The 14,986-nt window shown below is 46.7% G+C and overlaps 46 non-coding genes and 29 pseudogenes across 46 annotated transcripts; all 75 read right to left on the bottom strand.

Moving 5' to 3' along the window:
• Nucleotides 1-54: 54 nt before the first annotated feature.
• On the bottom strand, nt 55-173 carry LOC144413634 (5S ribosomal RNA). Its single transcript, XR_013469525.1, has one exon. It is a non-coding gene; the product is annotated as a 5S ribosomal RNA (ribosomal RNA).
• Nucleotides 174-254: 81 nt separating this feature from the next.
• Nucleotides 255-373, bottom strand: LOC144412271 (5S ribosomal RNA; annotated as a pseudogene).
• An 81-nt stretch (nt 374-454) lies between these two features.
• Nucleotides 455-573, bottom strand: LOC144413635 (5S ribosomal RNA). The gene has a single exon (XR_013469526.1). It is a non-coding gene; the product is annotated as a 5S ribosomal RNA (ribosomal RNA).
• An 81-nt stretch (nt 574-654) lies between these two features.
• On the bottom strand, nt 655-773 carry LOC144415398 (5S ribosomal RNA). The gene has a single exon (XR_013471290.1). It is a non-coding gene; the product is annotated as a 5S ribosomal RNA (ribosomal RNA).
• An 81-nt stretch (nt 774-854) lies between these two features.
• On the bottom strand, nt 855-973 carry LOC144418024 (5S ribosomal RNA; annotated as a pseudogene).
• An 81-nt stretch (nt 974-1,054) lies between these two features.
• LOC144413636 (5S ribosomal RNA) lies at nt 1,055-1,173 on the bottom strand. The gene has a single exon (XR_013469527.1). It is a non-coding gene; the product is annotated as a 5S ribosomal RNA (ribosomal RNA).
• An 81-nt stretch (nt 1,174-1,254) lies between these two features.
• LOC144413637 (5S ribosomal RNA) lies at nt 1,255-1,373 on the bottom strand. Its single transcript, XR_013469528.1, has one exon. It is a non-coding gene; the product is annotated as a 5S ribosomal RNA (ribosomal RNA).
• An 81-nt stretch (nt 1,374-1,454) lies between these two features.
• LOC144418307 (5S ribosomal RNA) lies at nt 1,455-1,573 on the bottom strand (annotated as a pseudogene).
• An 85-nt stretch (nt 1,574-1,658) lies between these two features.
• On the bottom strand, nt 1,659-1,777 carry LOC144414629 (5S ribosomal RNA). The gene has a single exon (XR_013470518.1). It is a non-coding gene; the product is annotated as a 5S ribosomal RNA (ribosomal RNA).
• An 81-nt stretch (nt 1,778-1,858) lies between these two features.
• LOC144414828 (5S ribosomal RNA) lies at nt 1,859-1,977 on the bottom strand. Its single transcript, XR_013470718.1, has one exon. It is a non-coding gene; the product is annotated as a 5S ribosomal RNA (ribosomal RNA).
• An 81-nt stretch (nt 1,978-2,058) lies between these two features.
• LOC144412819 (5S ribosomal RNA) lies at nt 2,059-2,167 on the bottom strand (annotated as a pseudogene).
• Nucleotides 2,168-2,248: 81 nt separating this feature from the next.
• LOC144413638 (5S ribosomal RNA) lies at nt 2,249-2,367 on the bottom strand. Its single transcript, XR_013469529.1, has one exon. It is a non-coding gene; the product is annotated as a 5S ribosomal RNA (ribosomal RNA).
• Nucleotides 2,368-2,448: 81 nt separating this feature from the next.
• Nucleotides 2,449-2,567, bottom strand: LOC144412053 (5S ribosomal RNA; annotated as a pseudogene).
• Nucleotides 2,568-2,648: 81 nt separating this feature from the next.
• LOC144412950 (5S ribosomal RNA) lies at nt 2,649-2,757 on the bottom strand (annotated as a pseudogene).
• Nucleotides 2,758-2,838: 81 nt separating this feature from the next.
• LOC144414589 (5S ribosomal RNA) lies at nt 2,839-2,957 on the bottom strand. Its single transcript, XR_013470479.1, has one exon. It is a non-coding gene; the product is annotated as a 5S ribosomal RNA (ribosomal RNA).
• Nucleotides 2,958-3,038: 81 nt separating this feature from the next.
• LOC144412515 (5S ribosomal RNA) lies at nt 3,039-3,157 on the bottom strand (annotated as a pseudogene).
• An 81-nt stretch (nt 3,158-3,238) lies between these two features.
• On the bottom strand, nt 3,239-3,357 carry LOC144412055 (5S ribosomal RNA; annotated as a pseudogene).
• Nucleotides 3,358-3,438: 81 nt separating this feature from the next.
• On the bottom strand, nt 3,439-3,557 carry LOC144416268 (5S ribosomal RNA). The gene has a single exon (XR_013472161.1). It is a non-coding gene; the product is annotated as a 5S ribosomal RNA (ribosomal RNA).
• An 81-nt stretch (nt 3,558-3,638) lies between these two features.
• Nucleotides 3,639-3,757, bottom strand: LOC144412534 (5S ribosomal RNA; annotated as a pseudogene).
• Nucleotides 3,758-3,838: 81 nt separating this feature from the next.
• On the bottom strand, nt 3,839-3,947 carry LOC144412367 (5S ribosomal RNA; annotated as a pseudogene).
• An 81-nt stretch (nt 3,948-4,028) lies between these two features.
• LOC144415996 (5S ribosomal RNA) lies at nt 4,029-4,147 on the bottom strand. The gene has a single exon (XR_013471890.1). It is a non-coding gene; the product is annotated as a 5S ribosomal RNA (ribosomal RNA).
• Nucleotides 4,148-4,228: 81 nt separating this feature from the next.
• LOC144418419 (5S ribosomal RNA) lies at nt 4,229-4,347 on the bottom strand (annotated as a pseudogene).
• Nucleotides 4,348-4,428: 81 nt separating this feature from the next.
• LOC144413640 (5S ribosomal RNA) lies at nt 4,429-4,547 on the bottom strand. The gene has a single exon (XR_013469531.1). It is a non-coding gene; the product is annotated as a 5S ribosomal RNA (ribosomal RNA).
• An 81-nt stretch (nt 4,548-4,628) lies between these two features.
• Nucleotides 4,629-4,747, bottom strand: LOC144413641 (5S ribosomal RNA). Its single transcript, XR_013469532.1, has one exon. It is a non-coding gene; the product is annotated as a 5S ribosomal RNA (ribosomal RNA).
• An 81-nt stretch (nt 4,748-4,828) lies between these two features.
• On the bottom strand, nt 4,829-4,947 carry LOC144418367 (5S ribosomal RNA; annotated as a pseudogene).
• Nucleotides 4,948-5,028: 81 nt separating this feature from the next.
• Nucleotides 5,029-5,147, bottom strand: LOC144415922 (5S ribosomal RNA). The gene has a single exon (XR_013471816.1). It is a non-coding gene; the product is annotated as a 5S ribosomal RNA (ribosomal RNA).
• Nucleotides 5,148-5,228: 81 nt separating this feature from the next.
• Nucleotides 5,229-5,347, bottom strand: LOC144415800 (5S ribosomal RNA). Its single transcript, XR_013471694.1, has one exon. It is a non-coding gene; the product is annotated as a 5S ribosomal RNA (ribosomal RNA).
• Nucleotides 5,348-5,428: 81 nt separating this feature from the next.
• On the bottom strand, nt 5,429-5,547 carry LOC144412461 (5S ribosomal RNA; annotated as a pseudogene).
• An 85-nt stretch (nt 5,548-5,632) lies between these two features.
• Nucleotides 5,633-5,751, bottom strand: LOC144416819 (5S ribosomal RNA). Its single transcript, XR_013472712.1, has one exon. It is a non-coding gene; the product is annotated as a 5S ribosomal RNA (ribosomal RNA).
• An 81-nt stretch (nt 5,752-5,832) lies between these two features.
• LOC144413642 (5S ribosomal RNA) lies at nt 5,833-5,951 on the bottom strand. The gene has a single exon (XR_013469533.1). It is a non-coding gene; the product is annotated as a 5S ribosomal RNA (ribosomal RNA).
• An 81-nt stretch (nt 5,952-6,032) lies between these two features.
• LOC144416605 (5S ribosomal RNA) lies at nt 6,033-6,151 on the bottom strand. The gene has a single exon (XR_013472498.1). It is a non-coding gene; the product is annotated as a 5S ribosomal RNA (ribosomal RNA).
• An 81-nt stretch (nt 6,152-6,232) lies between these two features.
• On the bottom strand, nt 6,233-6,351 carry LOC144413643 (5S ribosomal RNA). Its single transcript, XR_013469534.1, has one exon. It is a non-coding gene; the product is annotated as a 5S ribosomal RNA (ribosomal RNA).
• Nucleotides 6,352-6,432: 81 nt separating this feature from the next.
• LOC144412056 (5S ribosomal RNA) lies at nt 6,433-6,551 on the bottom strand (annotated as a pseudogene).
• An 81-nt stretch (nt 6,552-6,632) lies between these two features.
• LOC144412368 (5S ribosomal RNA) lies at nt 6,633-6,741 on the bottom strand (annotated as a pseudogene).
• An 81-nt stretch (nt 6,742-6,822) lies between these two features.
• On the bottom strand, nt 6,823-6,941 carry LOC144414601 (5S ribosomal RNA). Its single transcript, XR_013470490.1, has one exon. It is a non-coding gene; the product is annotated as a 5S ribosomal RNA (ribosomal RNA).
• Nucleotides 6,942-7,022: 81 nt separating this feature from the next.
• Nucleotides 7,023-7,141, bottom strand: LOC144412516 (5S ribosomal RNA; annotated as a pseudogene).
• An 81-nt stretch (nt 7,142-7,222) lies between these two features.
• On the bottom strand, nt 7,223-7,341 carry LOC144417145 (5S ribosomal RNA). Its single transcript, XR_013473038.1, has one exon. It is a non-coding gene; the product is annotated as a 5S ribosomal RNA (ribosomal RNA).
• Nucleotides 7,342-7,422: 81 nt separating this feature from the next.
• On the bottom strand, nt 7,423-7,541 carry LOC144413644 (5S ribosomal RNA). Its single transcript, XR_013469535.1, has one exon. It is a non-coding gene; the product is annotated as a 5S ribosomal RNA (ribosomal RNA).
• Nucleotides 7,542-7,622: 81 nt separating this feature from the next.
• LOC144416930 (5S ribosomal RNA) lies at nt 7,623-7,741 on the bottom strand. The gene has a single exon (XR_013472822.1). It is a non-coding gene; the product is annotated as a 5S ribosomal RNA (ribosomal RNA).
• An 81-nt stretch (nt 7,742-7,822) lies between these two features.
• LOC144415072 (5S ribosomal RNA) lies at nt 7,823-7,941 on the bottom strand. The gene has a single exon (XR_013470964.1). It is a non-coding gene; the product is annotated as a 5S ribosomal RNA (ribosomal RNA).
• An 81-nt stretch (nt 7,942-8,022) lies between these two features.
• On the bottom strand, nt 8,023-8,141 carry LOC144413645 (5S ribosomal RNA). The gene has a single exon (XR_013469536.1). It is a non-coding gene; the product is annotated as a 5S ribosomal RNA (ribosomal RNA).
• Nucleotides 8,142-8,222: 81 nt separating this feature from the next.
• LOC144415721 (5S ribosomal RNA) lies at nt 8,223-8,341 on the bottom strand. The gene has a single exon (XR_013471614.1). It is a non-coding gene; the product is annotated as a 5S ribosomal RNA (ribosomal RNA).
• Nucleotides 8,342-8,426: 85 nt separating this feature from the next.
• On the bottom strand, nt 8,427-8,545 carry LOC144413646 (5S ribosomal RNA). The gene has a single exon (XR_013469537.1). It is a non-coding gene; the product is annotated as a 5S ribosomal RNA (ribosomal RNA).
• Nucleotides 8,546-8,626: 81 nt separating this feature from the next.
• On the bottom strand, nt 8,627-8,745 carry LOC144412671 (5S ribosomal RNA; annotated as a pseudogene).
• Nucleotides 8,746-8,826: 81 nt separating this feature from the next.
• Nucleotides 8,827-8,945, bottom strand: LOC144415112 (5S ribosomal RNA). Its single transcript, XR_013471004.1, has one exon. It is a non-coding gene; the product is annotated as a 5S ribosomal RNA (ribosomal RNA).
• An 81-nt stretch (nt 8,946-9,026) lies between these two features.
• LOC144413647 (5S ribosomal RNA) lies at nt 9,027-9,145 on the bottom strand. The gene has a single exon (XR_013469538.1). It is a non-coding gene; the product is annotated as a 5S ribosomal RNA (ribosomal RNA).
• Nucleotides 9,146-9,226: 81 nt separating this feature from the next.
• On the bottom strand, nt 9,227-9,345 carry LOC144416931 (5S ribosomal RNA). The gene has a single exon (XR_013472823.1). It is a non-coding gene; the product is annotated as a 5S ribosomal RNA (ribosomal RNA).
• Nucleotides 9,346-9,426: 81 nt separating this feature from the next.
• Nucleotides 9,427-9,545, bottom strand: LOC144415073 (5S ribosomal RNA). Its single transcript, XR_013470965.1, has one exon. It is a non-coding gene; the product is annotated as a 5S ribosomal RNA (ribosomal RNA).
• An 81-nt stretch (nt 9,546-9,626) lies between these two features.
• Nucleotides 9,627-9,745, bottom strand: LOC144413648 (5S ribosomal RNA). Its single transcript, XR_013469539.1, has one exon. It is a non-coding gene; the product is annotated as a 5S ribosomal RNA (ribosomal RNA).
• Nucleotides 9,746-9,826: 81 nt separating this feature from the next.
• On the bottom strand, nt 9,827-9,945 carry LOC144415266 (5S ribosomal RNA). The gene has a single exon (XR_013471158.1). It is a non-coding gene; the product is annotated as a 5S ribosomal RNA (ribosomal RNA).
• Nucleotides 9,946-10,031: 86 nt separating this feature from the next.
• On the bottom strand, nt 10,032-10,150 carry LOC144414639 (5S ribosomal RNA). The gene has a single exon (XR_013470528.1). It is a non-coding gene; the product is annotated as a 5S ribosomal RNA (ribosomal RNA).
• An 81-nt stretch (nt 10,151-10,231) lies between these two features.
• LOC144418085 (5S ribosomal RNA) lies at nt 10,232-10,350 on the bottom strand (annotated as a pseudogene).
• An 81-nt stretch (nt 10,351-10,431) lies between these two features.
• On the bottom strand, nt 10,432-10,550 carry LOC144415466 (5S ribosomal RNA). The gene has a single exon (XR_013471358.1). It is a non-coding gene; the product is annotated as a 5S ribosomal RNA (ribosomal RNA).
• An 81-nt stretch (nt 10,551-10,631) lies between these two features.
• Nucleotides 10,632-10,750, bottom strand: LOC144413649 (5S ribosomal RNA). The gene has a single exon (XR_013469540.1). It is a non-coding gene; the product is annotated as a 5S ribosomal RNA (ribosomal RNA).
• An 81-nt stretch (nt 10,751-10,831) lies between these two features.
• Nucleotides 10,832-10,950, bottom strand: LOC144412057 (5S ribosomal RNA; annotated as a pseudogene).
• Nucleotides 10,951-11,031: 81 nt separating this feature from the next.
• LOC144412601 (5S ribosomal RNA) lies at nt 11,032-11,140 on the bottom strand (annotated as a pseudogene).
• Nucleotides 11,141-11,221: 81 nt separating this feature from the next.
• Nucleotides 11,222-11,340, bottom strand: LOC144416737 (5S ribosomal RNA). The gene has a single exon (XR_013472630.1). It is a non-coding gene; the product is annotated as a 5S ribosomal RNA (ribosomal RNA).
• An 81-nt stretch (nt 11,341-11,421) lies between these two features.
• On the bottom strand, nt 11,422-11,540 carry LOC144417865 (5S ribosomal RNA; annotated as a pseudogene).
• An 81-nt stretch (nt 11,541-11,621) lies between these two features.
• On the bottom strand, nt 11,622-11,740 carry LOC144416417 (5S ribosomal RNA). Its single transcript, XR_013472310.1, has one exon. It is a non-coding gene; the product is annotated as a 5S ribosomal RNA (ribosomal RNA).
• Nucleotides 11,741-11,821: 81 nt separating this feature from the next.
• Nucleotides 11,822-11,939, bottom strand: LOC144412280 (5S ribosomal RNA; annotated as a pseudogene).
• Nucleotides 11,940-12,020: 81 nt separating this feature from the next.
• Nucleotides 12,021-12,139, bottom strand: LOC144415812 (5S ribosomal RNA). The gene has a single exon (XR_013471706.1). It is a non-coding gene; the product is annotated as a 5S ribosomal RNA (ribosomal RNA).
• Nucleotides 12,140-12,220: 81 nt separating this feature from the next.
• Nucleotides 12,221-12,339, bottom strand: LOC144415176 (5S ribosomal RNA). Its single transcript, XR_013471068.1, has one exon. It is a non-coding gene; the product is annotated as a 5S ribosomal RNA (ribosomal RNA).
• An 81-nt stretch (nt 12,340-12,420) lies between these two features.
• Nucleotides 12,421-12,539, bottom strand: LOC144416889 (5S ribosomal RNA). Its single transcript, XR_013472782.1, has one exon. It is a non-coding gene; the product is annotated as a 5S ribosomal RNA (ribosomal RNA).
• An 81-nt stretch (nt 12,540-12,620) lies between these two features.
• On the bottom strand, nt 12,621-12,739 carry LOC144413651 (5S ribosomal RNA). Its single transcript, XR_013469542.1, has one exon. It is a non-coding gene; the product is annotated as a 5S ribosomal RNA (ribosomal RNA).
• An 81-nt stretch (nt 12,740-12,820) lies between these two features.
• On the bottom strand, nt 12,821-12,939 carry LOC144413009 (5S ribosomal RNA; annotated as a pseudogene).
• Nucleotides 12,940-13,020: 81 nt separating this feature from the next.
• Nucleotides 13,021-13,139, bottom strand: LOC144417626 (5S ribosomal RNA; annotated as a pseudogene).
• Nucleotides 13,140-13,220: 81 nt separating this feature from the next.
• LOC144412281 (5S ribosomal RNA) lies at nt 13,221-13,338 on the bottom strand (annotated as a pseudogene).
• An 81-nt stretch (nt 13,339-13,419) lies between these two features.
• Nucleotides 13,420-13,538, bottom strand: LOC144415813 (5S ribosomal RNA). The gene has a single exon (XR_013471707.1). It is a non-coding gene; the product is annotated as a 5S ribosomal RNA (ribosomal RNA).
• Nucleotides 13,539-13,619: 81 nt separating this feature from the next.
• Nucleotides 13,620-13,738, bottom strand: LOC144417405 (5S ribosomal RNA). Its single transcript, XR_013473298.1, has one exon. It is a non-coding gene; the product is annotated as a 5S ribosomal RNA (ribosomal RNA).
• Nucleotides 13,739-13,819: 81 nt separating this feature from the next.
• On the bottom strand, nt 13,820-13,938 carry LOC144415702 (5S ribosomal RNA). Its single transcript, XR_013471595.1, has one exon. It is a non-coding gene; the product is annotated as a 5S ribosomal RNA (ribosomal RNA).
• An 81-nt stretch (nt 13,939-14,019) lies between these two features.
• Nucleotides 14,020-14,138, bottom strand: LOC144413652 (5S ribosomal RNA). Its single transcript, XR_013469543.1, has one exon. It is a non-coding gene; the product is annotated as a 5S ribosomal RNA (ribosomal RNA).
• An 81-nt stretch (nt 14,139-14,219) lies between these two features.
• On the bottom strand, nt 14,220-14,338 carry LOC144412058 (5S ribosomal RNA; annotated as a pseudogene).
• Nucleotides 14,339-14,419: 81 nt separating this feature from the next.
• LOC144412874 (5S ribosomal RNA) lies at nt 14,420-14,528 on the bottom strand (annotated as a pseudogene).
• An 81-nt stretch (nt 14,529-14,609) lies between these two features.
• LOC144418062 (5S ribosomal RNA) lies at nt 14,610-14,727 on the bottom strand (annotated as a pseudogene).
• An 85-nt stretch (nt 14,728-14,812) lies between these two features.
• Nucleotides 14,813-14,931, bottom strand: LOC144417526 (5S ribosomal RNA; annotated as a pseudogene).
• Nucleotides 14,932-14,986: the final 55 nt, after the last annotated feature.

Raw genomic sequence — 14,986 nt, forward strand, 5'->3', positions numbered from 1 at the left:
TGTATTTCGCAGTTGTTGTAAAACAGAGCAAAATCGAATGAAACGGCGACGAAAAGCCTACGACACTCGGTATTCCCAGCCGGTCACCCATGCAAGTACTAACCGAGCCCGACATTGCTTAACTTCCGAGATCGAACGAGATCGGGTGCATTCAACGTGGTATGGTTGTAGGCGATAAAGTAGCAGTCTATTCGGCTATTTGTATTTTGCAGTTGTTGGAAAACAGAGCAAAATCGAATGAAACGGCGACGAAAAGCCTACGACACTCGGTATTCCCAGCCGGTCACCAATGCAAGTACTAACCGAGCCCGACATTGCTTAACTTCCGAGATCGAACGATAACGGGTGCATTCAACGTGGTATGGTTGTAGGCGATAAAGTAGTAGTGTATTCGGCTATTTGTATTTCGCAGTTGTTGGAAAACAGAGCAAAATCGAGTGAAACGGCGACAAAAAGCCTACGACACTCGGTATTCCCAGCCGGTCACCCATGCAAGTACTAACCGAGCCCGACATTGCTTAACTTCCGAGATCGAACGAGATCGGGTGCATTCAACGTGGTATGGTTGTAGGCGATAAAGTAGTAGTCTATTCGGCTATTTGTATTTCGCAGTTGTTGGAAAACAGAGCAAAATCGAATGAAACGGCGACGAAAAGCCTACGACACTCGGTATTCCCAGCCGGTCACCCATGCAAGTACTAACCGAGCCCGACATTGATTAACTTCCGAGATCGAACGAGATCGGGTGCATTCAACGTGGTATGGTTGTAGGCGATAAAGTAGTAGTCTATTCGGCTATTTGTATTTCGCAGTTGTTGGAAAACAGAGCAAAATCGAATGAAACGGCGACAAAAAGCCTACGACATTCGGTATTCCCAGCCTGTCACCCATGCAAGTACTAACCGAGCCCGACATTGCTTAACTTCCGAGATCGAACGAGATCGGGTGCATTCAACGTGGTATGGTTGTAGGCGATAAAGTAGTAGTCTATTCGGCTATTTGTATTTCGCAGTTGTTGGAAAACAGAGCAAAATCGAATGAAACGGCGACGAAAAGCCTACGACACTCGGTATTCCCAGCCGGTCACCCATGCAAGTACTAACCGAGCCCGACATTGCTTAACTTCCGAGATCGAACGAGATCGGGTGCATTCAACGTGGTATGGTTGTAGGCGATAAAGTAGTAGTCTATTCGGCTATTTGTATTTCGCAGTTGTTGTAAAACAGAGCAAAATCGAATGAAACGGCGACGAAAAGCCTACGACACTCGGTATTCCCAGCCGGTCACCCATGCAAGTACTAACCGAGCCCGACATTGCTTAACTTCCGAGATCGAACGAGATCGGGTGCATTCAACGTGGTATGGTTGTAGGCGATAAAGTAGTAGTCTATTCGGCTATTTGTATTTTGCAGTTGTTGGAAAACAGAGCAAAATCGAATGAAGCGGCGACGAAAAGCCTACGACACTCGGTATTCCCAGCCGGTCACCCATGCAAGTACTAACCGAGCCCGACATTTCTTAACTTCCGAGATCGAACGAGATAGGGTGCATTCAACGTGGTATGGTTGTAGTCGATAAAGTAGTAGTCTGTTCTGCTATTTGTATTTTGCAGTTGTTAGAAAACAGAGAAAAAACGAATGGAACGGCGACGAAAAAAAAGCCTACGACACTCGGTATTCCCGGCCGGTCACCCATGCAAGTACTAACCGAGCCCGACATTGCTTAACTTCCGAGATCGAACGAGATCGGGTGCATTCAACGTGGTATGGTTGTAGGCAATAAAGTAGTAGTCTATTCGGCTATTTGTATTTCGCAGTTGTTGGAAAACAGAGCAAAATCGAATGAAACGGCGACGAAAAGCCTACGACACTCGGTATTCCCAGCCGGTCACCCATGCAAGTACTAACCGAGCCCGACATTGCTTAACTTCCGAGATCGAACGAGATCGGGTGCAGTCAACGTGGTATGGTTGTAGGCGATAAAGTAGTAGTCTATTCGGCTATTTGTATTTTGCAGTTGTTGGTAAACAGAGCAAAATCGAATGAAGCGGCGACGAAAAGCCTACGACACTCGGTATTCCCAGTCGGTCACCCATGCAAGTACTAACCGAGTCCGACATTGCTTAACTTCCGAGATCGGGTGCATTCGACGTGGTATGGTTGTAGGCGATAAAGTAGTAGTCTATTCGGCTATTTGTATTTCGCAGTTGTTGGAAAACAGAGCAAAATCGAATGAAACGGAGACGAAAAGCCTACGACACTCGGTATTCCCAGCCGGTCACCCATGCAAGTACTAACCGAGCCCGACATTGCTTAACTTCCGAGATCGAACGAGATCGGGTGCATTCAACGTGGTATGGTTGTAGGCGATAAAGTAGTAGTCTATTCGGCTATTTGTATTTCGCAGTTGTTGGAAAACAGAGCAAAATCGAATGAAACGGCGACGAAAAGCCTACGACACTCGGTATTCCCAGCCGGTCACCCATGCAAGTACTAACCGAGCCTGACATTGCTTAACTTCCGAGATCGAACGATAACGGGTGCATTCAACGTGGTATGGTTGTAGGCGATAAAGTAGTAGTCTATTCGGCTATTTGTATTTCGCAGTTGTTGGAAAACAGAGCAAAATCGAATGAAACGGCGACAAAAAGCCTACGACACTCGGTATTCCCAGCCGGTCACCCATGCAAGTACTAACCGAGCCCGACATTGCTTAACTTCGGAGATCGAGTGCATTCAACGTGGTATGGTTGTAGGCGATAAAGTAGTAGTCTATTCGGCTATTTGTATTTCGCAGTTGTTGAAAAACAGAGCAAAATCGAATGAAACGGCGACGAAAAGCCTACGACACTCGGTATTCCCAGCAGGTCACCCATGCAAGTACTAACCGAGCCCGACATTGCTTAACTTCCGAGATCGAACGAGATCGGGTGCATTCAACGTGGTATGGTTGTAGGCGATAAAGTAGTTATCTATTCGGCTATTTGTATTTCGCAGTTGTTGGAAAACAGAGCAAAATCGAATGAAACGGCGACGAAAAGCCTACGACATTCGGTATTCCCAGCCGGTCACCCATGCAAGTACTAACCGAGCCCGACATTGCTTAACTTCCGAGATCGAACGATAACGGGTGCATTCAACGTAGTATGGTTGTAGGCGATAAAGTAGTAGTGTATTCGGCTATTTGTATTTCGCAGTTGTTGGAAAACAGAGCAAAATCGAGTGAAACGGCGACAAAAAGCCTACGACACTCGGTATTCCCAGCCGGTCACCCATGCAAGTACTAACCGAGCCTGACATTGCTTAACTTCCGAGATCGAACGATAACGGGTGCATTCAACGTGGTATGGTTGTAGGCGATAAAGTAGTAGTCTATTCGGCTATTTGTATTTCGCAGTTGTTGGAAAACAGAGCAAAATCGAATGAAACGGCGACGAAAAGCCTACGACATTCGGTATTCCCAGCCGGTCACCCATGCAAGTACTAACCGAGCCCGACATTGCTTAACTTCCGAGATCGAACGAGATCGGGTGCATTCAACGTGGTATGGTTGTAGGCGATAAAGTAGTAGTCTATTCGGCTATTTGTATTTCGCAGTTGTTGGAAAACAGAGCAAAATCGAATGAAACGGCGACGGAAAGCCTACGACACTCGGTATTCCCAGCCGGTCACCCATGCAAGTACTAACCGAGCCTGACATTGCTTAACTTCCGAGATCGAACGATAACGGATGCATTCAACGTGGTATGGTTGTAGGCGATAAAGTAGTAGTCTATTCGGCTATTTGTATTTCGCAGTTGTTGGAAAACAGAGCAAAATCGAATGAAACGGAGACAAAAAGCCTACGACACTCGGTATTCCCAGCCGGTCACCCATGCAAGTACTAACCGAGCCCGACATTGCTTAACTTCCGAGATCGAGTGCATTCAACGTGGTATGGTTGTAGGCGATAAAGTAGTAGTCTATTCGGCTATTTGTATTTCGCAGTTGTTGGAAAACAGAGCAAAGTCGAATGAAACGGCGACGAAAAGCCTACGACACTCGGTATTCCCAGCAGGTCACTCATGCAAGTACTAACCGAGCCCGACATTGCTTAACTTCCGAGATCGAACGAGATCGGGTGCATTCAACGTGGTATGGTTGTAGGCGATAAAGTAGTAGTCTATTCGGCTATTTGTATTTCGCAGTTGTTGGAAAACAGAGCAAAATCGAATGAAACGGCGACGAAAAGCCTACGACACTCGGTATTTCCAGCCGGTCACCCATGCAAGTACTAACCGAGCCCGACATTGCTTAACTTCCGAGATCGAACGATAACGGGTGCATTCAACGTGGTATGGTTGTAGGCGATAAAGTAGTAGTGTATTCGGCTATTTGTATTTCGCAGTTGTTGGAAAACAGAGCAAAATCGAGTGAAACGGCGACAAAAAGCCTACGACACTCGGTATTCCCAGCCGGTCACCCATGCAAGTACTAACCGAGCCCGACATTGCTTAACTTCCGAGATCGAACGAGATCGGGTGCATTCAACGTGGTATGGTTGTAGGCGATAAAGTAGTAGTCTATTCGGCTATTTGTATTTCGCAGTTGTTGGAAAACAGAGCAAAATCGAATGAAACGGCGACGAAAAGCCTACGACACTCGGTATTCCCAGCCGGTCACCCATGCAAGTACTAACCGAGCCCGACATTGCTTAACTTCCGAGATCGAACGAGATCGGGTGCATTCAACGTGGTATGGTTGTAGGCGATAAAGTAGTAGTCTATTCGGGTATTTGTATTTCGCAGTTGTTGGAAAACAGAGCAAAATCGAATGAAACGGCGACAAAAAGCCTACGACATTCGGTATTCCCAGCCTGTCATCCATGCAAGTACTAACCGAGCCCGACATTGCTTAACTTCCGAGATCGAACGAGATCGGGTGCATTCAACGTGGTATGGTTGTAGGCGATAAAGTAGTAGTCTATTCGGCTATTTGTATTTCGCAGTTGTTGGAAAACAGAGCAAAATCGAATGAAACGGCGACGAAAAGCCTACGACACTCGGTATACCCAGCCGGTCACCCATGCAAGTACTAACCGAGCCCGACATTGCTTAACTTCCGAGATCGAACGAGATCGGGTGCATTCAACGTGGTATGGTTGTAGGCGATAAAGTAGTAGTCTATTCGGCTATTTGTATTTCGCAGTTGTTGTAAAACAGAGCAAAATCGAATGAAACGGCGACGAAAACCCTACGACACTCGGTATTCCCAGCCGGTCACCCATGCAAGTACTAACCGAGCCCGACATTGCTTAACTTCCGAGATCGAACGAGATCGGGTGCATTCAACGTGGTATGGTTGTAGGCGATAAAGTAGTAGTCTATTCGGCTATTTGTATTTTGCAGTTGTTGGAAAACAGAGCAAAATCGAATGAAGCGGCGACGAAAAGCCTACGACACTCGGTATTCCCAGCCGGTCACCCATGCAAGTACTAACCGAGCCCGACATTTCTTAACTTCCGAGATCGAACGAGATAGGGTGCATTCAACTTGGTATGGTTGTAGTCGATAAAGTAGTAGTCTGTTCTGCTATTTGTATTTTGCAGTTGTTAGAAAACAGAGAAAAAACGAATGGAACGGCGACGAAAAAAAAGCCTACGAAACTCGGTATTCCCGGCCGGTCACCCATGCAAGTACTAACCGAGCCCGACATTGCTTAACTTCCGAGATCGAACGAGATCGGGTGCATTCAACGTGGTATGGTTGTAGGCAATAAAGTAGTATTCTATTCGGCTATTTGTATTTCGCAGTTGTTGGAAAACAGAGCAAAATCGAATGAAACGGCGACGAAAAGCCTACGACACTCGGTATTCCCAGCCGGTCACCCATGCAAGTACTAACCGAGCCCGACATTGCTTAACTTCCGAGATCGAACGAGATCGGGTGCATTCAACGTGGTATGGTTGTAGGCGATAAAGTAGTAGTCTATTCGGCTATTTGTATTTTGCAGTTGTTGGAAAACAGAGCAAAATCGAATGAAGCGGCGACGAAAAGCCTACGACACTCGGTATTCCCAGCCGGTCACCCATGCAAGTACTAACCGAGTCCGACATTGCTTAACTTCCGAGATCGAACGAGATCGGGTGCATTCGACGTGGTATGGTTGTAGGCGATAAAGTAGTAGTCTATTCGGCTATTTGTATTTCGCAGTTGTTGGAAAACAGAGCAAAATCGAATGAAACGGAGACGAAAAGCCTACGACACTCGGTATTCCCAGCCGGTCACCCATGCAAGTACTAACCGAGCCCGACATTGCTTAACTTCCGAGATCGAACGAGATCGGGTGCATTCAACGTGGTATGGTTGTAGGCGATAAAGTAGTAGTCTATTCGGCTATTTCTATTTCGCAGTTGTTGGAAAACAGAGCAAAATCGAATGAAACGGCGACGAAAAGCCTACGACACTCGGTATTCCCAGCCGGTCACCCATGCAAGTACTAACCGAGCCTGACATTGCTTAACTTCCGAGATCGAACGATAACGGGTGCATTCAACGTGGTATGGTTGTAGGCGATGAAGTAGTAGTCTATTCGGCTATTTGTATTTTGCAGTTGTTGGAAAACAGAGCAAAATCGAATGAAACGGCGACAAAAAGCCTACGACACTCGGTATTCCCAGCCGGTCACCCATGCAAGTACTAACCGAGCCCGACATTGCTTAACTTCCGAGATCGAGTGCATTCAACGTGGTATGGTTGTAGGCGATAAAGTAGTAGTCTATTCGGCTATTTGTATTTCGCAGTTGTTGAAAAACAGAGCAAAATCGAATGAAACGGCGACGAAAAGCCTACGACACTCGGTATTCCCAGCAGGTCACCCATGCAAGTACTAACCGAGCCCGACATTGCTTAACTTCCGAGATCGAACGAGATCGGGTGCATTCAACGTGGTATGGTTGTAGGCGATAAAGTAGTTATCTATTCGGCTATTTGTATTTCGCAGTTGTTGGAAAACAGAGCAAAATCGAATGAAACGGCGACGAAAAGCCTACGACATTCGGTATTCCCAGCCGGTCACCCATGCAAGTACTAACCGAGCCCGACATTGCTTAACTTCCGAGATCGAACGATAACGGGTGCATTCAACGTAGTATGGTTGTAGGCGATAAAGTAGTAGTGTATTCGGCTATTTGTATTTCGCAGTTGTTGGAAAACAGAGCAAAATCGAGTGAAACGGCGACAAAAAGCCTACGACACTCGGTATTCCCAGCCGGTCACCCATGCAAGTACTAACCGAGCCCGACATTGCTTAACTTCAGAGATCGAACGAGACCGGGTGCATTCAACGTGGTATGGTTGTAGGCGATAAAGTAGTAGTCTATTCGGCTATTTGTATTTCGCAGTTGTTGGAAAACAGAGCAAAATCGAATGAAACGGCGACGAAAAGCCTACGACACTCGGTATTCCCAGCCGGTCACCCATGCAAGTACTAACCGAGCCCGACATTGCTTAACTTCCGAGATCGAACGAGATCGGGTGCATTCAACGTGGTATGGTTGTAGGCGATAAAGTAGTAGTCTATTCGGCTATTTGTATTTCGCAGTTGTTGGAAAACAGAGCAAAATCGAATGAAACGGCGACAAAAAGCCTACGACACTCGGTATTCCCAGCCTGTCACCCATGCAAGTACTAACCGAGCCCGACATTGCTTAACTTCCGAGATCGAACGAGATCGGGTGCATTCAACGTGGTATGGTTGTAGGCGATAAAGTAGTAGTCTATTCGGCTATTTGTATTTCTCAGTTGTTGGAAAACAGAGCAAAATCGAATGAAACGGCGACGAAAAGCCTACGATACTCGGTATTCCCAGCCGGTCACCCATGCAAGTACTAACCGAGCCCGACATTGCTTAACTTCCGAGATCGAACGAGATCGGGTGCATTCAACGTGGTATGGTTGTAGGCGATAAAGTAGTAGTCTATTCGGCTATTTGTATTTCGCAGTTGTTGGAAAACAGAGCAAAATCGAATGAAACGGCGACGAAAAGCCTACGACACTCGGTATTCCCAGCCGGTCACCCATGCAAGTACTAACCGAGCCCGACATTGCTTAACTTCCGAGATCGAACGAGATCGGGTGCATTCAACGTGGTATGGTTGTAGGCGATAAAGTAGTAGTCTATTCGGCTATTTGTATTTTGCAGTTGTTGGAAAACAGAGCAAAATCGAATGAAGCGGCGACGAAAAGCCTACGACACTCGGTGTTCCCAGCCGGTCACCCATGCAAGTACTAACCGAGCCCGACATTGCTTAACTTCCGAGATCGAACGAGATCGGGTGCATTCAACGTGGTATGGTTGTAGTCGATAAAGTAGTAGTCTGTTCTGCTATTTGTATTTTGCAGTTGTTAGAAAACAGAGAAAAAACGAATGGAACGGCGACGAAAAAAAAGCCTACGACACTCGGTATTCCCAGCCGGTCACCCATGCAAGTACTAACCGAGCCCGACATTGCTTAACTTCCGAGATCGAACGAGATCGGGTGCATTCAACGTGGTATGGTTGTAGGCAATAAAGTAGTAGTCTATTCGGCTATTTGTATTTCGCAGTTGTTGGAAAACAGAGCAAAATCGAATGAAACGGCGACGAAAAGCCTACGACATTCGGTATTCCCAGCCGGTCACCCATGCAAGTACTAATCGAGCCCGACATTGCTTAACTTCCGAGATCGAACGATAACGGGTGCATTCAACGTAGTATGGTTGTAGGCGATAAAGTAGTAGTGTATTCGGCTATTTGTATTTCGCAGTTGTTGGAAAACAGAGCAAAATCGAGTGAAACGGCGACAAAAAGCCTACGACACTCGGTATTCCCAGCCGGTCACCCATGCAAGTACTAACCGAGCCCGACATTGCTTAACTTCCGAGATCGAACGAGACCGGGTGCATTCAACGTGGTATGGTTGTAGGCGATAAAGTAGTAGTCTATTCGGCTATTTGTATTTCGCAGTTGTTGGAAAACAGAGCAAAATCGAATGAAACGGCGACGAAAAGCCTACGACACTCGGTATTCCCAGCCGGTCACCCATGCAAGTACTAACCGAGCCCGACATTGCTTAACTTCCGAGATCGAACGAGATCGGGTGCATTCAACGTGGTATGGTTGTAGGCGATAAAGTAGTAGTCTATTCGGCTATTTGTATTTCGCAGTTGTTGGAAAACAGAGCAAAATCGAATGAAACGGCGACAAAAAGCCTACGACACTCGGTATTCCCAGCCTGTCACCCATGCAAGTACTAACCGAGCCCGACATTGCTTAACTTCCGAGATCGAACGAGATCGGGTGCATTCAACGTGGTATGGTTGTAGGCGATAAAGTAGTAGTCTATTCGGCTATTTGTATTTCGCAGTTGTTGGAAAACAGAGCAAAATCGAATGAAACGGCGACGAAAAGCCTACGATACTCGGTATTCCCAGCCGGTCACCCATGCAAGTACTAACCGAGCCCGACATTGCTTAACTTCCGAGATCGAACGAGATCGGGTGCATTCAACGTGGTATGGTTGTAGGCGATAAAGTAGTAGTCTATTCGGCTATTTGTATTTCGCAGTTGTTGGAAAACAGAGCAAAATCGAATGAAACGGCGACGAAAAGCCTACGACACTCGGTATTCCCAGCCGGTCACCCATGCAAGTACTAACCGAGCCCGACATTGCTTAACTTCCGAGATCGAACGAGATCGGGTGCATTCAACGTGGTATGGTTGTAGGCGATAAAGTAGTAGTCTATTCGGCTATTTGTATTTTGCAGTTGTTGGAAAACAGAGCAAAATCGAATGAAGCGGCGACGAAAAGCCTACGACACTCGGTATTCCCAGCCGGTCACCCATGCAAGTACTAACCGAGCCCGACATTGCTTAACTTCCGAGATCGAACGAGATCGGGTGCATTCAACGTGGTATGGTTGTAGTCGATAAAGTAGTAGTCTGTTCTGCTATTTGTATTTTGCAGTTGTTAGAAAACAGAGAAAAAACGAATGGAACGGCGACGAAAAAAAACGCCTACGACACTCGGTATTCCCAGCCGGTCACCCATGCAAGTACTAACCGAGCCCGACATTGCTTAACTTCCGAGATCGAACGAGATCGGGTGCATTCAACGTGGTATGGTTGTAGGCAATAAAGTAGTAGTCTATTCGGCTATTTGTATTTCGCAGTTGTTGGAAAACAGAGCAAAATCGAATGAAACGGCGACGAAAAGTCTACGACACTCGGTATTCCAAGCCGGTCACCCATGCAAGGACTAACCGAGCCCGACATTGCTTAACTTCCGAGATCGAACGAGATCGGGTGCATTCAACGTGGTATGGTTGTAAGCGATAAAGTAGTAGTCTATTCGGCTATTTGTATTTTGCAGTTGTTGGAAAACAGAGCAAAATCGAATGAAGCGGCGACGAAAAGCCTACGACACTCGGTATTCCCAGCCGGTCACCCATGCAAGTACTAACCGAGCCCGACATTGCTTAACTTCCGAGATCGAACGAGATCGGGTGCATTCGACGTGGTATGGTTGTAGGCGATAAAGTAGTAGTCTATTCGGCTATTTGTATTTCGCAGTTGTTGGAAAACAGAGCAAAATCGAATGAAACTGCGACGAAAAGCCTACGACACTCGGTATTCCCAGCCGGTCACCCATGCAAGTACTAACCGAGCCCGACATTGCTTAACTTCCGAGATCGAACGAGATCGGGTGCATTCAACGTGGTATGGTTGTAGGCGATAAAGTAGTAGTCTATTCGGCTATTTGTATTTCGCAGTTGTTGGAAAACAGAGCAAAATCGAATGAAACGGCGACGAAAAGCCTACGACACTCGGTATTCCCAGCCGGTCACCCATGCAAGTACTAACCGAGCCTGACATTGCTTAACTTCCGAGATCGAACGATAACGGGTGCATTCAACGTGGTATGGTTGTAGGCGATAAAGTAGTAGTCTATTCGGCTATTTGTATTTCGCAGTTGTTGGAAAACAGAGCAAAATCGAATGAAACGGCGACAAAAAGCCTACGACACTCGGTATTCCCAGCCGGTCACCCATGCAAGTACTAACCGAGCCCGACATTGCTTAACTTCCGAGATCGAGTGCATTCAACGTGGTATGGTTGTAAGCGATAAAGTAGTAGTCTATTCGGCTATTTGTATTTCGCAGTTGTTGGAAAACAGAGCAAAATCGAATGAAACGGCGACGAAAAGCCTACGACACTCGGTATTCCCAGCAGGTCATCCATGCAAGTACTAACCGAGCCCGACATTGCTTAACTTCCGAGATCGAACGAGATCGGGTGCATTCAACGTAGTATGATTGTAGGCGATGAAGTAGTAGTCTATTCGGCTATTTGTATTTCGCAGTTGTTGGAAAACAGAGCAAAAACGAATGAAACGGCGACGAAAAGCCTACGACACTCGGTATTCCCAGCCGGTCACCCATGCAAGTACTAACCGAGCCCGACATTGCTTAACTTCCGAGATCGAACGATAACGGGTGCATTCAACGTGGTATGGTTGTAGGCGATAAAGTAGTAGTCTATTCGGCTATTTGTATTTCGCAGTTGTTAGAAAACAGAGCAAAATCGAATGAAACGGCGACGAAAAGCCTACGACACTCGGTATTCCCAGCCGGTCACCCATGCAAGTACTAACCAAGCCCGACATTGCTTAACTTCCGAGATCGAACAAGATCGGGAGCATTCAACGTGGTATGGTTGTAGGCGATGAAGTAGTAGTCCATTCGGCTATTTGTATTTCGCAGTTGTTAGAAAACACAGCAAAATCGAATGAAACGACGACGAAAAGCTTACGACACTCGGTATTCCCAGCCGGTCACCCATGCAAGTACTAACCGAACCCGACATTGCTTAACTTCAGAGATCGACGAGATCGGGTGTATTCAACGTGGTATGGTTGTAGGCGATAAAGTAGTAGTCTATTCGGCTATTTGTATTTCGCAGTTGTTGGAAAGCAGAGCAAAATCGAACGAAACGGCGACGAAAAGCCTACGACACTCGGTATTCCCAGCCGGTCACCCATGCAAGTACTAACCGAGCCCGACATTGCTTAACTTCCGAGATCGAACGAGATCGGGTGCATTGAACGTGGTATGGTTGTAGGCGATAAAGTAGTAGTCTATTCGGCTATTTGTATTTCGCAGTTGTTGGAAAACAGAGCAAAATCGAATGAAACGGCGACGAAAAGCCTACGACACTCGGTATTCCCAGCCGGTCACCCATGCAAGTACTAACCGAGCCCGACATTGCTTAACTTCCGAGATCGAACGAGATCGGGTGCATTCAACGTGGTACGGTTGTAGGCGATAAAGTAGTAGTCTATTCGGCTATTTGTATTTCGCAGTTGTTGGAAAACAGAGCAAAATCGAATGAAACGGCGACGAAAATCCTACGACACTCGGTATTCCCAGCCGGTCATCCATGCAAGTACTAACCGAGCCCGACATTGCTTAACTTCCGAGATCGAACGAGATCGGGTGCATTCAACGTGGTATGGTTGTAGGCGATAAAGTAGTAGTCTATTCGGCTATTTGTATTTCGCAGTTGTTGGAAAACAGAGCAAAATCGAATGAAACGGCGACGAAAAGCCTACGACACTCGGTATTCCCAGCCGGTCACCCATGCAAGTACTAACCGAGCCCGACATTGCTTAACTTCCGAGATCGAACGAGATCGGGTGCATTCAACGTGGTATGGTTGTAGGCGATAAAGTAGTAGTCTATTCGGCTATTTGTATTTCGCAGTTGTTGGAAAACAGAGCAAAATCGAATGAAACGGTGACGAAAAGCCTACGACACTCGGTATTGACAGCCGGTCACCCATGCAAGTACTAACCGAGCCTGACATTGCTTAACTTCCGAGATCGAACGATAACGGGTGCATTCAACGTGGTATGGTTGTAGGCGATAAAGTAGTAGTCTATTCGGCTATTTGTATTTCGCAGTTGTTGGAAAACAGAGCAAAATCGAATGAAACGGCGACAAAAAGCCTACGACACTCGGTATTCCCAGCCGGTCACCCATGCAAGTACTAACCGAGACCGACATTGCTTAACTTCCGAGATCGAACAAGATCGGGAGCATTCAACGTGGTATGGTTGTAGGCGATGAAGTAGTAGTCTATTCGGCTATTTGTATTTCGCAGTTGTTAGAAAACACAGCAAAATCGAATGAAACGACGACGAAAAGCTTACGACACTCGGTATTCCCAGCCGGTCACCCATGCAAGTACTAACCGAACCCGACATTGCTTAACTTCAGAGATCGACGAGATCGGGTGTATTCAACGTGGTATGGTTGTAGGCGATAAAGTAGTAGTCTATTCGGCTATTTGTATTTCGCAGTTGTTGGAAAGCAGAGCAAAATCGAACGAAACGGCGACGAAAAGCCTACGACACTCGGTATTCCCAGCCGGTCACCCATGCAAGTACTAACCGAGCCCGACATTGCTTAACTTCCGAGATCGAACGAGATCGGGTGCATTGAACGTGGTATGGTTGTAGGCGATAAAGTAGTAGTCTATTCGGCTATTTGTATTTCGCAGTTGTTGGAAAACAGAGCAAAATCGAATGAAACGGCGACGAAAAGCCTACGACACTCGGTATTCCAAGCCGGTCACCCATGCAAGTACTAACCGAGCCCGACATTGCTTAACTTCCGAGATCGAACGAGATCGGGTGCATTCAACGTAGTACGGTTGTAGGCGATAAAGTAGTAGTCTATTCGGCTATTTGTATTTCGCAGTTGTTGGAAAACAGAGCAAAATCGAATGAAACGGCGACGAAAATCCTACGACACTCGGTATTCCCAGCCGGTCACCCATGCAAGTACTAACCGAGCCCGACATTGCTTAACTTCCGAGATCGAACGAGATCGGGTGCATTCAACGTGGTATGGTTGTAGGCGATAAAGTAGTAGTCTATTCGGCTATTTGTATTTCGCAGTTGTTGGAAAACAGAGCAAAATCGAATGAAACGGCGACGAAAAGCCTACGACACTCGGTATTCCCAGCCGGTCACCCATGCAAGTACTAACCGAGCCCGACATTGCTTAACTTCCGAGATCGAACGAGATCGGGTGCATTCAACGTGGTATGGTTGTAGGCGATAAAGTAGTAGTCTATTCGGCTATTTGTATTTCGCAGTTGTTGGAAAACAGAGCAAAATCGAATGAAACGGCGACGAAAAGCCTACGACACTCGGTATTCCCAGCCGGTCACCCATGCAAGTACTAACCGAGCCTGACATTGCTTAACTTCCGAGATCGAACGATAACGGGTGCATTCAACGTGGTATGGTTGTAGGCGATAAAGTAGTAGTCTATTCGGCTATTTGTATTTCGCAGTTGTTGGAAAACAGAGCAAAATCGAATGAAACGGCGACAAAAAGCCTACGACACTCGGTATTCCCAGCCGGTCACCCATGCAAGTACTAACCGAGACCGACATTGCTTAACTTCCGAGATCGAGTGCATTCAACGTGGTATGGTTGTAGGCGATAAAGTAGTAGTCTATTCGGCTATTTGTATTTCGCAGTTGTTGGAAAACAGAGCAAAATCGAATGAAACGGCGACGAAAAGCCTACGACACTCGGTATTCCCAGCCGGTCACCCATGCAAGTACTAACCGAACCCGACATTGCTTAACTTCAGAGATCGACGAGATCGGGTGCATTCAATGTGGTATGGTTGTAGGCGATAAAGTAGTTGTCTATTCGGCTATTTGTATTTCGCAGTTGTTAGAAAACAGAGCAAAAACGAATGAAACGGCGACGAAAAAAAAGCCTACGACACTCGGTATTCCCAGCCGGTCACCCATGCAAGTACTAACCGAGCACGACATTGCTTAACTTCCGAGATCGAACGAGATCGGGTGCATTCACCGTGGTATGGTTGTAGGCGATAAAGTAGTAGTCTATTCGGCTATTTGTATTTCCCAGTTGTTAGAAAACAGAG

The sequence above is a fragment of the Styela clava genome, chromosome 15 (assembly GCF_964204865.1).
Source record: "Styela clava chromosome 15, kaStyClav1.hap1.2, whole genome shotgun sequence".
Classification (NCBI taxonomy): domain Eukaryota; kingdom Metazoa; phylum Chordata; class Ascidiacea; order Stolidobranchia; family Styelidae; genus Styela; species Styela clava.